At 33.3% G+C, this 16595-nt stretch overlaps 1 pseudogene across 1 annotated transcript; it reads right to left on the minus strand.

Annotated features, from left to right (window-relative positions):
- Positions 1 to 4377: 4377 nt before the first annotated feature.
- On the minus strand, positions 4378 to 6544 carry LOC114318497 (pre-mRNA splicing factor SR-like 1 pseudogene; annotated as a pseudogene). Its single transcript, XR_014336686.1, has 2 exons — positions 6510 to 6544; positions 4378 to 5320 (listed from the first exon to the last, which is right to left on the minus strand). The product of XR_014336686.1 is annotated as a pre-mRNA splicing factor SR-like 1 pseudogene (transcript).
- Positions 6545 to 16595: the final 10051 nt, after the last annotated feature.

Genomic DNA, 16595 nt, shown 5'->3' on the forward strand with positions numbered 1-16595 from the left:
ATAAAAGATTAGAATCTAAATTGACAAAATTAAAAAATCAAAATTTATTTTGTTACAAGACCCAAACCCTAAGTTTTTTTTTTTTTTTTTTTTGTAATTTCCCAAAAAATATATATAGTTTTTATGATTTAAATTTCTCAAACAAAAAAGAAAAGAAAAGGAGCACCTACTAGTAAGTCCCACACACAAAGTTTAAAACCTATCTAATCCCAAAACAAAATACTTGTACTAATTAGTCTTACATATTTTAATTGTTACTAAAACTCCTTAATTTTTTTTTATTATAAATTATCCCAACACTGTAATTTTATTATTTATCAAAAAAAAAAAAGCTGATTAAACCATGAAATTCAATCAAACCATGAAATTCAATCAAACCATGAAATCCAAAATGAAAATATAAGGGATTATACAGGGAAAAAAAATGAGGGGAAAAAAATTATGATTGGTGAATGGTTGATTACAAAAAAAAAAATTATAGAAACCCACAAAGGAAATCGAATGTAGATCTCAAAAGATCCCTATTTGAATGACAATTGACCACACCACATACATATATATAAAGAAAACCCTAATAGCAATCAAATACCCAAAAAGGAGAAATGAAGAAATTTATTGATTTGGCAAGATAAAAGGGAAAATGAGAAAGAAAATCAAAAACCCAAATAGAAAAAGAAACGTACTTACTAGCATCTTCATGAGTCTAGGCTGCTTGTGCTTGTGCATCAGCAGAAGCCAAAGAGACAACAACAGACTCTGATGCCCAAACAACAACTGCATCAGAGAAAAAAGCAGTGTAAAGAAAAAGAAGATAAAAAACAGAGTAGCTTTCTGGGTTGTTAAGAATATACACACACAGCTTAAGTCTGTATTTATTACATAAATGACAACAAAATTTATATATACATTGTTAGAGAGAGAGAGAGTGGGGACTATGGCAAATGCCAGCTTTTCATGCATAGTATAAAGCAAGAATCGAAAGTTAAGGTAAGGTGAAAAAGGGAATTATTTTTGGGGTATTTTTTTTAAGGTCCCTGATATTATGATTTTATAGTATAAAGGGCATCAAATATTTTCATGATGTCTAAGGTCCCTCAACATCAATCCAGAGAAAATTGGTCCAGAGAAAATTCAAGTCAGAGAAAATTCAAGTCAGAGAAAATTCAAGTCAGAGAAAATTGGTCCAGAGAAATTTTGAATTTCTCTGGCCATGGACACTGTCAGAGAAAATGTGTCTTCACTAAATTTCTCTGACTTCGGAATTTATCAACCATGAACCATTGCCTCCACTCCCACTCTCATTCACTGCCATACCCACTGAATTGATTATGACAATACCAGATCAAATTCCATAAAAACAAGCACACAAGTGTGTTTATAAAATTAGAGAGATAGAGAGAAAACAGAGTACAGAGAAAATTTGATTCTTGGTTGCTCCCAGAGAAAATTTAATTAAAAAACCAAAGAATTTCTCTGGTTTCAATCCAGAGAAAATTCAGTTCAAATCAAAAAAAAATTCAGTTCATTACTCCAAACACACACCATATATATACCACACGTACACACACAAGTTCATTGAATTTGGAACTTGATCATAGAAGTACTCTTGTAGGCCAACAAGTGTAAACCCATCTCCAATCCCAAGAATGATGAATTGAGGAGCTAACCAGAACACGCTCATAGACAGATACCCAGAGAAATTCCCTAACCCAGAGAAATTCCCAGACAAACCTTTCTACAGAAATTCTCTCAACCCAGAATTTCTCTGGACTCCACAACCCAGAGAAATTCCAGACTGGGTCATTTTCCACAAGAGGGGCCCAATTAGCAATGGATGAAGACAACTAATTTCTCTGGGAAATTCCTAGAATTTCTCTGGGTTGGATTGAATTTTCTAGCAGCATCCTGGTTATATGATTATGAATTACAAATTCTTCAATTCTGCCAAAAGATTTCGTTAATGTTACTAGATGTGTGGAACCTAAGGAAAATTTCTTTAATGTTAAACATGCCAAAAGATCCATGCTTGAAACCAAAGAAAATCTCTGGATCAACCCAGAGAGTTGAACCCAGAGATGTTGTCTTCCATAATATATACCTTTGACTCTAACAACCAAACAATGCATAAAGCTAAGAATTTAATTACCAGAGCTAGAGCTAGATGAAACGAGAGTGAGCCAAGCAAGAAGAAAACGAAGCAGCATTAGAGTTCGCATCTTCACCAAGATTGTGCTGGTGGTTGTTGGTGTAAAAAAAAAAAAGAAAAGAAAAGAGATACACACACAGCAACACACAAGCTCCCTCACTCTCTCGGTGATGGTCTCGTCCTCCGCCGACTTCTTCTTGCAGATCATGCAAATGTCGTCTTCGTCGCAGGGGAGGTTGCTAGAGTGCGCCATTGAAGAAGGAAAGGTAGGCCGGGTTCCGACGATCATCTCAGCTCTCCATGATCGATCTGTATTTCAGAAACAGAGTGATGATGATTGCGTTTCCGATCACGAACAGTGAACTCTGTGTGTGTGCGTGTTTGATCATGGTGATGAGTGAGAGTAGAGAAAATGTAGGGGGCTGAATTTCTTTGTGATAGATGGGAGGGACCTTACACATCAAAAAATAATATCGTGGATCTCATCCATTACGAAAAGTGGGGGAGGGACCCTAGACCAATTTTCCCATTATTTTTTTAATAAACTAAATTTATATAATTGAAATATCCATTTATTTAATAAACTAACAAACATTTAATACATAAAAAATTGAATTTGGCAATTATTTTTTTAATAATTTTTTTATTTCTTTGTTTATAGAATCTAAAAATTGTAATGTGTTTATTATATTTTTTTTTCTTTTTGTATTATGAGGAAAGCTTTGTGAATATTTTCAAACTTTTACTCTTGTTATAAATTACCACGTTACTTTTATATTGTCGTGGAATCCTTGTCACATGATCAAGGGATAACATAAAATTTCTCAAATGTTTAAGGTAAACATAAGTCCACGTAGATTATAAAATAGTTTTTTTAATTTATTTTTATGGAAACTTACCAAAAAAATTAAATAGATATTTTAATTTTAATCAAATTTTTAGTCAATAATAAACTTATTTAAAATTTTCAAAAGCAGCGAAAATTAAATAATTTATCAATTAATACACTTTAAACACATCATTTTATTTAAAAAAAAACTACAAATCAATTGTGTTTTTTCAAAATATTTATAAATTTATAATTTTAATTATTAAAATTGATAAAATTTATCACTGATTTAAATATTTTTAAAAAATGAAAGGCAAATTCTTGTTTTAATTATAAGGGGTTTTTTTTTTAAGGTCCTTGATATTATGATTTTATAGCATAAAGGACATCAAATATTTTTATGATGTCTAAGGTCCATCAACAATATTTTCATAATGTCTAAGGTCCCTCAACCTTGATCCAGAGAAATTTCAGTCCAGAGAAAATTGGTGCAGAGAAATTTCAGTCCAGAGAAAATTGGTCCAGAGAAATTTCAGTCCAAATTTCTCTGGAAAATCTAATTATTCTCAGAATTTTATGCAGAGGGAGCCACACATACACCATGCATGTTTTTTGTGAATGTTTGTGCACTGATAATCAATAAATGTCTTTTTTATCTTGAACAAGTTTACGAATGATTTTTTTTCCCCCCTTCCCTTTTATCACCTGATGCAAGTTCTTCCCAATTCCTAAGAAAAAACAATGTATTGGCTGTAAATTCAAAATTCTTTCTACCATTGTGTTTCGTATACAATTCGTGGCCTTTATATTTCTGCTTCAGTCTTCCATTAATGGGAGAGTTCTGCAACTTCTTCAGCGCCGGATCATGACCATTGTCATCATCTCACGTCACAGAGAAAATTGGTCCAGAGAAATTCTGGGCCAACCCTGATAAAATTTAGTTAAAAAATCAGAGAATTTCTCTGGTTTCAACCTAGAGAAAATTCAGTTCAAAAACCAGAGAATTTCTCTGGTTTCAACTTCAAATGAAAAAAAAAAATTCACACAGTGATCACAACCAGAGAAATTTCATACAACTAGAGAAAATTCATACAACCAGAGAAATTTTATACAGTCAGAGAAAATTCACAAAAATACAAACAATGATCACAACCAGAGAAAATTCACACAGTTCCCACATTCAGAGAAAATTCACACAGTCCAAAGAAAATTTAATTTGATTTGCTCACAGTATATCTATATTTGTATATATGAACAAATTTCAATCTCTTCTCCATTTCTTTTCAATTCCACAGTTTCTTTCAACTTCTTTTCAACTTCTTTTCGGTAATGGGTTTTCTAAGCAGAACCTGTTTTACAAACTCTTCCGAAACAATTAACCAAAAACAATCTTCTGAAACAATTGATCAAAAACAATCCACTGAATTTAGGAGAAATACAAAATGTTAAATAAACAACAAATATACATGCAGCCCAACTGCAGATGCACTGTACGTGATTCTGTGAATATCATTCAATTCGTGTCTCTACTTCATAAGGAAAAATCGGAGAAGTTGATAATGGGAGGAAAGAGAGCTCACAAGAAATTGGAATTGTTCAATTGGGAGGAAGAAGTTGATCTTCCCTGAAAGAGAAATTGGATGGGCATGCATTACTTCCACTTAGAACCTCCAAGCCTGATAACCTCTTCCGTATTAGGCAGCCTATCTTTCGCAGAATCCTCTTTCTGACTGCTCAAGTCTCCGTACAAGTCTCTAAGCTTGGCCAGATTGCTAGATGCAGAAGTCTTTTCTTTGTTGTCATCTCTATGTGGACTTGGATGATGATCGGGATGTGCACTATGACTTTGGTTGCTTTGACTTCTGCTCCTATTCCTGCTCATGCTTCTACGATCACGGCTGCTCTTATTGTATTCCTTTCTGCTGCTTTCTCTGGACCTTCTTTCATAATCATACCGCCTATCTCTGTCCCTTTCTTGCCCCCTGTCCCTGTCCCTTTCTTGCTCCCTAACTCTATCTCCCTTTCTGTCGCTATCTCTTCCTCTATCCCTATCCCTGTTCCTGTCCCATTCCCGGTCTCGGTCTTGGTCTCGGTCTGGATAATCTTGATCAGACAAATCACGACTCCGGCTGCGACGGTTGCTGGGAGATCTTCGTGAATAATCATCTTTGCCATTTCTACCATAAGAAGGTGGTGCCATAGTACGGCGAACAGGGGATGAATCCCTAGTTGATGCGCGATGAGGAGCACGTTGACCAAAAGAGACTGAAAGGGCAGCTTTTACAGATGGTGGCCGACGAGCAGTGTCATCAGATGGTGGCCGTCGAGCCAAACCCCTAATCTCTCTGCCATGGATGTAACGAAGAAAGAAGAGAGACGAAGGGTTTGACGAGAGAGAGACAGAGAGAGAGAGAGTGAATGAGAGACTCAGCGTGATATATGAAGGGACCTTAGACTATAAAAAAAAAATCGTGGACCTCTATCATTACTAAAAGTGGGAGAGGGACCTTAGACTAATTTTCCCTAATTATAATCGCTATAATTATGGTGAAAAATTATAGAAAAGAGCAAATAAATAAATAAATGAGGAATATTGGGGGGTGAAGGGAGAACGCATTCGAGATGACCGATATGGAAAATTATTGGTTGCTTCAGGGCGTTAAATTATGTCTCTTTATATTTTTTGGGATTGTTTGCGATATCCTAAATAAATACATTTTTGAATTTTTGAACTAAAAAGTTGAGGGAAAAAATTGTGGTTATTGGGGATAATTTTTTTGACTTTTTACGAAAAATGTGTATTAAAAAATTATATAAATTAGTGTATAGGACAAGCTTAGGATAAAATAAACAGTATGGTAGATGTCCTAACTGGCAGCGTGTGCAGAGTAGTGCATAGGAGATGGTTGCCTCATTTTCGGGCATTGAATTTGACAGTGTTATTCGGCTCATGGGGGCCCACCACGGGTCCTATTTTGCTAATCGAAATCGTTCAATGTGTAGAACTTATTGAATACTATATGCTTGTAAAAAATTACGTTAATCGGATATCAATAGCTATTTGATCGTATTAGTTTTTTGTCAACCATTAACTATAACACCATGTATTTTTTATACAAAACTAATTTGATCATGTAGTTAGCGATATCCGATCAATGTGATTTTTTATAAGCATATAATACTCGACGATTTCTACACATTGATGATTCATATTATCAAAACGGAACCCATGATGAGCCCTCACGGGCCGAACAATACCGTCTTGTTTTCTTCTCCACATGTTCTCTTTGTACGAACGGTGGACAGCTAAAGTACAACTCACGTGACATGTGAGTTGTACTTTTTTTTTGTAAAATTAAATTTTTTTTATATTTTTTTTGATGAATAGTGATAACTTTTTAACTTATTTAATAATTTTTTGACTTTTTAAAAATATTTTAAACCAGCCCTTAATTATTTAACATAAATTTATGAATTTCACTTCATTTACCAATCATAATCATGTTAGAACACGACGTGAGTGCTCAAAATCACCCAATAACTTCTTGGGCGGGAAATGGGACCCACATTTAGGCCAAGTTTGGCAACTCTAAAATAATTCATCTTTTTGTCTTTTTATCGTTTTTCCATCACATCACCCCTCTACTTTTCTGCACATCTTTTCGTAAAAAGACAAAAAGTACACTTATTTAGGTCATCCCAAACAACCCCTTAATCATGTGTAATTTGCCAGGCTGGCGTCAATCGGTTGCTCTAGTTTGTTACCCACTGATTCATCTCCTTTTCATCCTACCGATCCCAAATTTAATCCACGTCATTGTCCCCAATGTGATTCTATCATTCACAGTTGTCATTCTAAGCGTAATGTTAGAAATCTAAAATATTTTGTTAAATGTTTTATTAAATATTTTATATGGGTGCAAAATTCATATGAGACCTACATGGTGTAGGTCCCATACTCATATTAGATATTTGATAAAATATTTGGGATCCTAACATTTTTCTTGTTCTACCCTTCTTTACAATCACCTTTGAAGGGTTATTTGGGATGATTTAAAATAAATATATTTTTTAATTTTTTATAAAAATATATATAAAGAAATAGAAAAGTGATATAACTCAAATAAAATAAGTACACTAATCTAAATAAGTTTGTTTATTATTTAACAATTCTATTTTGATTTTGATTTCCAGAATCTATTTAAAACAAACAATTTTAAAAAAAAAAAGATTAAAACTAATTTGATGAAAAATGTTTTTTTTATATGAATTTAAAATAAATTTTAAAAATTGTTAAATATATTTTAGTGTTTATTTTTGTTTAATTATTTTTTTAATTAAAAATAAATTTTAAAAATCAAACCAAATAGAACAGTTCTCTTAAAACACAATGGGGTTTGACAAATATACATTTTAATTTAGAAAGTATTTATTAAAAAAATTATGCGTTTGATAATTTTGTAAGAGTTTTTTTTTAGTTATTTGTTTGATTTTTCAAGTGATGTTTGTTTTTTTGACTTTTTTTTAGCAAAATGACTATTATCCTTTATTAGGTTTGTACTTTTTTAGGAAATATGACAAGTGACAATAAAATGGCCTTTCAACATATTATTTTTTATTTTAATAAAATATTTTTTTTACTTTTGTATTTTAAATAAGCTAATATTGCCAAACTAGTTTACTCTTTTATTTATTTATTAATTTTTTTACTTTTTTAAGCAAAAATTGACATTATTATTTTTATTTTTTTAACCTAATATATTATTAAATAAGTACTATTTTTGTAATAATTTTTTTATTGAGCTCTATCATTGAAAGATCAATACTCAAATTTAAATATTGTATCTTGTATTTAAATTATATAAAATGTTGGGTACAAACTTAAGCTGTCATTGTATTCACTTTCTCATTAATGGTTTATTTTAGTGCAGTGTATGAAACTATTTTAAAAGTATGTATTAAAATGTTTGATATCATTTTGTATCAGATGAAAAAAATTGATTAACTCTTTTAAACATTTATAAATTATTTTCAATCATAATTATAATTAAAAATTACATCAAATATATACATATATAAACAATCTCATAAACTACACTAAATAAGATCGACATATTTGAAATTTACACTTCTTAATTAATGTTTTTAATGTGGTAGTTGCATCTTCTTTTTTTTTTTGGGTTACAAGAAAATCCTTTCACTCTCCCGTAGGTCCAAGGCAGCGCCCCTTGCAGAGATCACCAAGGTGTCCTTTTGTCCGTTCTGAGATAGGAGACTATAACCTGGAAACTTGCCCTGACCTCCCAAGGCAGCGCCCCTTGCAGAGATCACCAAGGTGTCCTTTTGTCCGTTCCGAGATACTTGACTATAACTTGGGAACTTGCCCCGACCTCCCAAGACAAGCTCCGCTTAAGTCAGGATTCGAGCAGCGGGGGAGCATTGAGCTCACACCAAGTGATGTGGTAGCAACAACTTGAGGCTAACCTCCTAACCAACTACCCTATGCCCAGGAGATTGGCCCAAGGGGTTTTGAACTTGGGACCTAGGGTCTTAACTCCCAAACCTTTACCAAGTTGCCAAACACCCTTGGGTTTAGTTACATCTTATTGTCTGAAATAAATGAGGATATCCAAATTGATCAAGACTGAACATGCGTGCCATCTTGTTTCAGTGTCTCTCTCATATGTTGCCCTTTAAAAGGGGTGTTTGATAATCCTCATTCAGCACATAAAATTAAATGTATTAAGTGATAACTAATTAAATTCATTTAATAACTATAATTGATATTTAAAAATTTAAGTATTTTTTAAAATAAAAGCTAAAACTTTTAAAAAAAAAATTCTATAAAATTTACTTAATTCTGACTGAATTTATAACTATTATACATAAGTATCGATATACACTATTATAAACTCATTACCACCACTACCATCACAACACTACCATCATGTCACTGCCACCATTACCACTATCACTACTACTACCACCACCACCATCGCTACTACCACCACTGCCACAACCACTATCATGCCACAACCACTACTACCACTACACACCAGCACCATGCCACATTCTCCACCACCACCACTACTACTGCTACCATGCCACCACCACCAGCACTACTGCTATCATCATGCCGCCACCACCTTCATCACACTACTACAAAAATAGTTAAAGATTATACTTTGACCAAAAAAAAAAAAAAATCTCACTTTTATTGGAAGTGTGATAAAAAAAAATTAGATTGATATTTTAATTACACTTAATTTGATTGAGTGTGATAATATTCATTTTTTATGTCACTTTTCAATTAAGTGTGATTATATATATATTTTTTAATCACACATTCTAATTAAAGTGTGATTATATATACACTACTACTTTTTAATCACACTTTTTAAATAAGTGTGATTAGATATATATTTTTTAATCACACATTCTAATTAAAGTGTGATTATATATACACTACTATTTTTTAATCACATTTTTAAAATAAGTGTGATTATATATATATATATATATATTTTTTTTTTAATCACACATTCTAATTAAAGTGTGATTATTTATATACTTTTTAATCACACTTTTTAAGTAAGTGTAATTATATATATATATATATATATATATATTTAATCACGCTCCACTACAAGAAAAAGCATCTTTGGCGACTAAAAAAGCACATTGGGTCGCTGAAAGTATAGGTTTTGACGACTAAAAAAGCATTAGTAGCCAAAAGTAAAGATTTTTGGCGACTAGAAAAATTTAGTAGCCAAAAGTATAGGTTTTGGCGACTAAAAATTTGTTTGGTTGCCCATAAATGGCTTTTACCGACTAAAAAAATTTTAGTAGCCAAAAGTAAGGCTTTTTGGTGACTAAAAAAAAAATTAGTAGCCAAAAGTGAGGTATTGGGTGACTAAAAAGATATTTGGTCGCCAAACGTGAGGCTTTTACCAACTAAAAAAATTTTAGCAGCCAAAAGTGAGATTTTTTGGCGACTAAAAGAAATTTAGTAGCCAAAACTGAGGCATTGGGCAACTAAAAAGATGTTTAGTAGCCAAAAGTGAGGCTTTTTGGCGACTAAAAAGAAGTTTAGTCGCCAAAAGTAGTAATTTTAGGCCGGGAATTAAATTTTTTAACGACTAAAAAATAATTAGTAGCCAAAAGTATAGAATTGGTGACTAAAATTATATTTAGTCGCCAAAAGTGATATCTTTTTTTTTTAGTAAATAATTTATTTTTACATAAATTATGTTCAATAAAAAATAATTATCTTTATATATATACTTTTATATTAATACGGGCCTGTGTACTATATAAATAATGGCAGTGGCTTTGGTCCAGTCCAAGATTGGACTGGACCGTGCTGTTGGACCCGTGAGGGCCCACCACAGGTCCCGTTTTGATAATCCGAACCGTTCAATGTGTAGAACTCGTCGAGTAGTATATGCCTGTAAAAAATCACGTTGATCGGATATCGATAGCTATGTGAACAAAACAGTTTTTATCAACCGTTAATTTTTTCATCGTCTATTTTTTTTATACAAAACTGATTTGATCACATAGCTATTGATATCCGATCAACGTAATTTTTTACAGGCATATAGTACTCGACGAGTTCTACACATTGAACGGTTCAGATTATCAAAACGGGCCCAAAAAATGCGCCCCATGGGCCGGATTGGACAGGTCCAGTCTTGATCTCAACTTGAGACAAGCTGGACCCATAAATAATATATGTTACATATATAATCATATGGTGTTATAGAAGTGTAGTGGAAAGAGTGCCTTGTATAAGGTTTATGGTGCGAGAGAGTTGATGGTCCGAATCTTCACAAGAAGCTAGTAAGTGTAATTTTTTTTTTTTAACGAATGAGCTTTTGCCAACTAAAAAGTTTGATCTAAATGTTATTAATCACACTTAAAAGGTGTGATCTAAATATTTTTAATCACACTCCCAAAGATCACACTTTAATAAAACTTAAAAAATATGATTAAATAACATACATCACACAAAAACAGTGTGATCTTTATCTGTTTTTTTGTAGTTGTAACAACCCTCACCTTACCCATGTCTTACTTGCTTACATTCCTGCATGATCTTGCCTTGTTTTAATAATTGGAAGGATTTGTTTGCCTTGTTTTGTTAGTATTACTTGCGTGATCTTGTCCCTTGTTCGGTGTGTGTGTAGCCGAGGTCATCTTGAGCTTAGTCCGCCTTTGAACCTTGTACTTGAGATCTTGTCCAACCCCATCTTCACTTCAGGCATTCATTGCCGAGATGTTTTGCACTTAGTGAACCTTGTCCGCAAGCAGGTATAGCCTAGGCCGAGATGTGGCACACCCCGGCCAAGGTGTGGTACAGCTTAGTCAAGTGTCGTCCTCCCTAGCCGATGTTTTGTTATCCTGTTGCTGGATCCTTGATTTGAGCCGATGTCATTTCTTGCCGATGTATCTTGCCGAGCTTGCTGCATACGCTTTGTCAGAGACCTGTCTTATCTATCAATCACCTTTTTGAGCTGAACCAACCCGATAGCGCCACGTGTCCGAGCTGATTGTTAAGACAGCCGGTAGACTTAGAAACAAATCATTTTGTCTCAAATCTTTGTTTTAGAGAGAGAAGCTCTAGAGAGGAGGAAGAAGGGTTCTTGAGTAAGAGTAGTCTTCCAAGGTTGATCTTCGTGGCTTGAACCGTTAGATTCGAGCTTTGGGGTAAGATTCTTGATCTACTTTGAATGTTGTTATGGATTATCTAGCTGCATTGCATGATCGGATCTGTTTTGCATGTCATGCATCGTTTTGAAGTTAGTTTTGGAAAGAGAAAATGGTTTTCATGTGTACTTGAGGAAAGTTTCGTTTTGATCCGAAAGTTGGAACGAAAACCATGTTTTTGTGTTTGTTCTTGCATGACTTTCTTAAATGGGTACCCAGGTCCATATTTTGAACTCTTGGCATGAAAACTCAGATTTTTGTAACAAGTTGTGAGCTTGCATCCATCTTTCAAATGATCATGTTCTTCGTATTCTTCAAAGGAAAACCCAGGTTTTTCCTGACTTTGTTTAGCGGGACCTCGGCATAGTCCTGGACAGTACCCAGTGTGTTTTCATGAAACGGGAGCAGTGATTAAGCTTCCAGCTTGTTTTGCTTTGTCTTTGACTTGGATCTGGCAAGAATGCCGAGATCATTTGCATGTATATAGAGCTTGCTTTGAGAATGTGACTTGCCATGTGATTGTAGGTCCTTGATATTTGCTTTGAGTCTACACCTGAAGAACTAGGTGAGTGGTGCTTTTAATAAAGCTATGTTATACTTGTTTTGATAAATCTTGCTTGCTTTGTTTTGACAAAAGTGTTTTGTTATGCATGAATGAATAGCTCTTGTTTGATGTGTCAAGTATACTCCTTGTTTTGATGCCATCTTTGAAAAGGATACGGTCCTTGTTAAATCGGGCTACGGGCCTAAGTAACACAAGTCCCTTGTGCTGGAGGACTCTAAACTTTCGTAGTACTAAGTATAAAAGGATACGGTCCTTGTTAAATCGGGCTACGGGCCTAAGTAACCCTTGAGACTTGTGATACTTGATTGATGAATACGGTTCATCCCTTGCTCCGCCGATGTTATGATACTTGGTTGATGAATACGGTTCATCCCTTGCTCCGCCGATGTTGTAATACTTGATTGATGAATACGGTTCATCCCTTGCTCCGCCGATGTTATGATACTTGATTGATGAATACGGTTCATCCCTTACTCTGCCGATGTTATGATACTTGATTGATGAATACGGTTCATCCCTTGTTTTGCCGATGTCAGTAAGCATCCCTTGATACTTGTAATATTTGATTGATGAATACGGTTCATCCCTCGTCTTGCTAAAGTTTGATGTGTTTCGTTTTGAAGGACCTCGGCTATATTCATGCAAAACCTTTATTATTAGTACCATTCACTGAGTGTTTGTACTCACCCCTCTATATATATGTAGGTGATAAGCAGGACGGCGGCGATGCCTAGATCGTTTTGGATGCTTGTTTTGGATTCGTACTTATGTCAGCTTTGCTTTTGTATTTACGTCGGCGATGCCCTGCTTTGCATGTCGGCAAATCTTGAAAATCATGCTTCTTGACTTGTATTAGCTGTATTTTGTATATGTCGGCTCGAGAAGCCTTTTGATCAAGATGTAACATGTATTTTACCTTGTTGTATTCAAGTTGTAAAGTTAATTGGAAATGTTTGGCATTGCTTTTGATCTACGCACAGCTCTTACGGACCGCTCGTATTTTAGATTATTGCTTCCGCATTGGTTAGCCCCGATTATTATACTCTGATTGTGTTAAGTTTTTTGAAAGTTGGCCTTCGGTAATTACGGATTACTGGCCATCACGGCACCAAACTACTAGGGGCGGTTTGGGGTCGTGACAGTAGTAGTGTCATCATTGTCATTATTGCCATAAGCATCATTATTATTTTACTACAACTACCATCGCTATCGCCATCACCACCATGCCACCACCTCCACTAACACTACCATCACCATCACAATATGAAATTTGAAATATACAATTTGAAAATAATAAATTTTAAATTTGAACCTGTGTATATTAAACAATTTATTTTTGGTTCAACACTTAAATTTTTATCAAACAATTTTTCAACTTAAAATATTCAACATTCAGTTTTCAATACTTAATTTTCAGATTCAGTTTTCATTTTTATCAAATATTACCTAAGTGATGTTATTGGGTGATTGTGAAACAATATTTTATATTATTTATCACTAAATATTTGTTAAGTTATTTTTGAAAAATTTAATAAGAAATATCGAATCTTACTACTTTAATCAATAAATATCAAATTATACAACGTTTCACATCATTTGTTATTTGATGTTTGTTAAGTTATCTCTTAAAAATCAAATAAGAAATACTAACATTGAATTTGGTTCAAGGATTTGGATAGAGATTTAGAAATATAAGGAAAAAATATAAGTGAAATATGAATGAAATATAATTATATTTCACTTACATTTTGCACACATTTTTTATTTTCCTTTCCAAATTACTTCTCAAATCCATGAACAAACACAGTCTAACTCTTATTATTTTAACCAATAACCAATAAATATCGCTATAAAAAATAATAATTATCAAATTGAACTATGTTTTACATTATTTTTTATTTGACATTTTTCAAATTATTGCTAAAAAATATTAATTTTATTACTTCAATTAATAAATATCAAATTAAAATATCAGGAGAACTTACCTCAAAACTATCAAATATATATTTAAAATAAATACTATACAAACACAAGGACCAGCCCATCAACCGGAGTTTTTTTTTTCAATAATGCTTGAGACCACTAAAAGTGGTGCTCTGAAAACACCACTAGTGATGTGGCAATAGACGGGGCCCATTGTTTGTGTCTTTTTTTTTTTTTTTAAAGTGCTTGCTAACTCATTAGTAGTGCTTTAGAGCACCACTTTTAGTGGGATGTATCATTACCCTTTTTTGGGGGATCTGAAATGAGAAGTTATTGCTTGGTCTGGACACCATCAGGTGATATCCAGATGTTAAATAATAAAAAAAATATATCAATTAATCCGAGAACGCTAAATAATTTTTCGTATGAAATGGTTATAAATTTGTTTGTCTCACCACATGGCCTGACAGGAGGGTAGATCGCTAATTGTGCCAAATGTATGGACCCCACACAAACACGAAAGACAAATAATGCCAACCAGCCTAAAACTTGTGGCTGAGCTTAGCTGTTTAATATCTGCAGAAGCTGTTTCAGAGACAAAGATTTCATGCAGAAAGAGACCCCCACAAAAAAATAAAAATTAAATTAAATTAAATTAAATTTAAATAAGCATTTTGGCCCTAAAAGGATGTGGGTTTGGCTCAAATTGGGGACGATAATTGGTTGTTCGGATTATTAGTTTAGTTTGTGATAATTGTTTTTACTGAGTATTAGAAAAAATATTTGACAAATATTCCATCTCTTATATATATTGAGATTAAGAATATCAACCACAAAATAAATGGCTTAGTGGGTGACGATTGGAATAGGATTGCTCTCTCCTAGGTCTCAGATTCAAATCTCCTAACCTTGGGGCTACGAACAGTAGGGCGTAAACTCAGTTTCCAGAGGCTTGTTCGGACTGTTGAGACGTTCGAAAAGTTTGTTCGGACTGTAGGGACTTAGTCTGGTGCGCTACATAACCAAAAAAAAAACAAAAAAAAGAGATTAAGAATGTCTAAAAAGAAAAAAAAAAGAATACAATATGAAAGATATTTGCCAAAGACAAAAAAATATAAAAATAAAAAAATAAAAGAATTTGGAATGAAAAATCTATTTATTAATTGCTTAATATAACAAAAAAATTGAAAAGATGAGTCCCGATCAAATGATATAATAATCAGAGAAGTTGGGTATCTAATTTGAAAGGGTAGAGGTGCTATTCGGTCATGGTGGATTTATTTTTTGATCCTATTTTAATAATTTAAAGTATTTATTTATTTTATAACATTTGTTAAGTAAAATATTCATGCAAAAAATTAAGATAAACAAATATCAATAGGCACATTATTAGCTCATATATTGTCTTTAAAAAGATAATGGTCTATTGTTAAAATTATGTAGTTACAATGCATGATCAACTTAATTTTTTATCAAATGATATACATAGTGAATTTTACAAAATAAACATTTCAAATTATTAATATAGATTTAAACGTGAACCCACCAAATCAAAGTAACATATCAAGTCGGATACTCAAAGGGAGAGAATAAATTTCCTTCTATGAATATATCAACATGGAAACAACTTTGTCACCAACGCTAATCAATTTATTTCATAGCACCACATTGACATGTGTACGTGGTGCGGTGATACTTTGTCAATAAAATTATAAAAAAAAATAAAGGATAATTACTAGGGAGCTGTTAAGATGTGCACCTCAATAAGATGTGCACATCATATACACATTTATTTTAAGCCATTAGATTTTTACAAATGAATCTCAGCCACTGAATAATTTGATTAGGAATATTGGCAACCCCTTCAACTGGTTACCTTTTTTTTTCAAAATTTTTCAGTTTTTTTCCCAAACCCCTCTGTTTTTGAGACAGCACGCAGACCCTCCTCTTCGCCCTCGAAGACCATCTCTCGAAGGCCATCCCTGCGAAGATGACCCACCCTCGACTTCGCCTGAAGGTATGTCTCTCTCTCTCTCTCTGCAACTTTTTTCTCTCCCTCTTTGTCCATGTCCATTATATGAAACCCTAGACCGCAATCCCTTTCTTTGAAACTGTGAGTTCACGTTTGTGAACTCACTGGGTTTGTTTATAAAAATAGGAAAATATTAGGTTTAAGTTTTTTATGTTTGTTTGCTTTGATTGTTGTTTTGATTCCCTTCTTCGAAATCCCCTTTTGTGCGGGCTTCTTTTCCATTTTTTTGGGAATTAAGAAGGCAGGATGGGGATAAAATGGGTTTTTGTGTGGTTTTGCAGTGGCTCAGGGTAAGCTATATATAAGGACGAAAAGTTGGAATAAATTCTATAATTGAATCATGTTATACCTTGCTTCCCAGAGGGTTTAAATTTTGTTAAATCCATGCTTG

The sequence above is a fragment of the Camellia sinensis genome, chromosome 7, assembly GCF_055761805.1.
Source record: "Camellia sinensis isolate YWXY chromosome 7, ASM5576180v1, whole genome shotgun sequence".
NCBI lineage: Eukaryota > Viridiplantae > Streptophyta > Magnoliopsida > Ericales > Theaceae > Camellia > Camellia sinensis.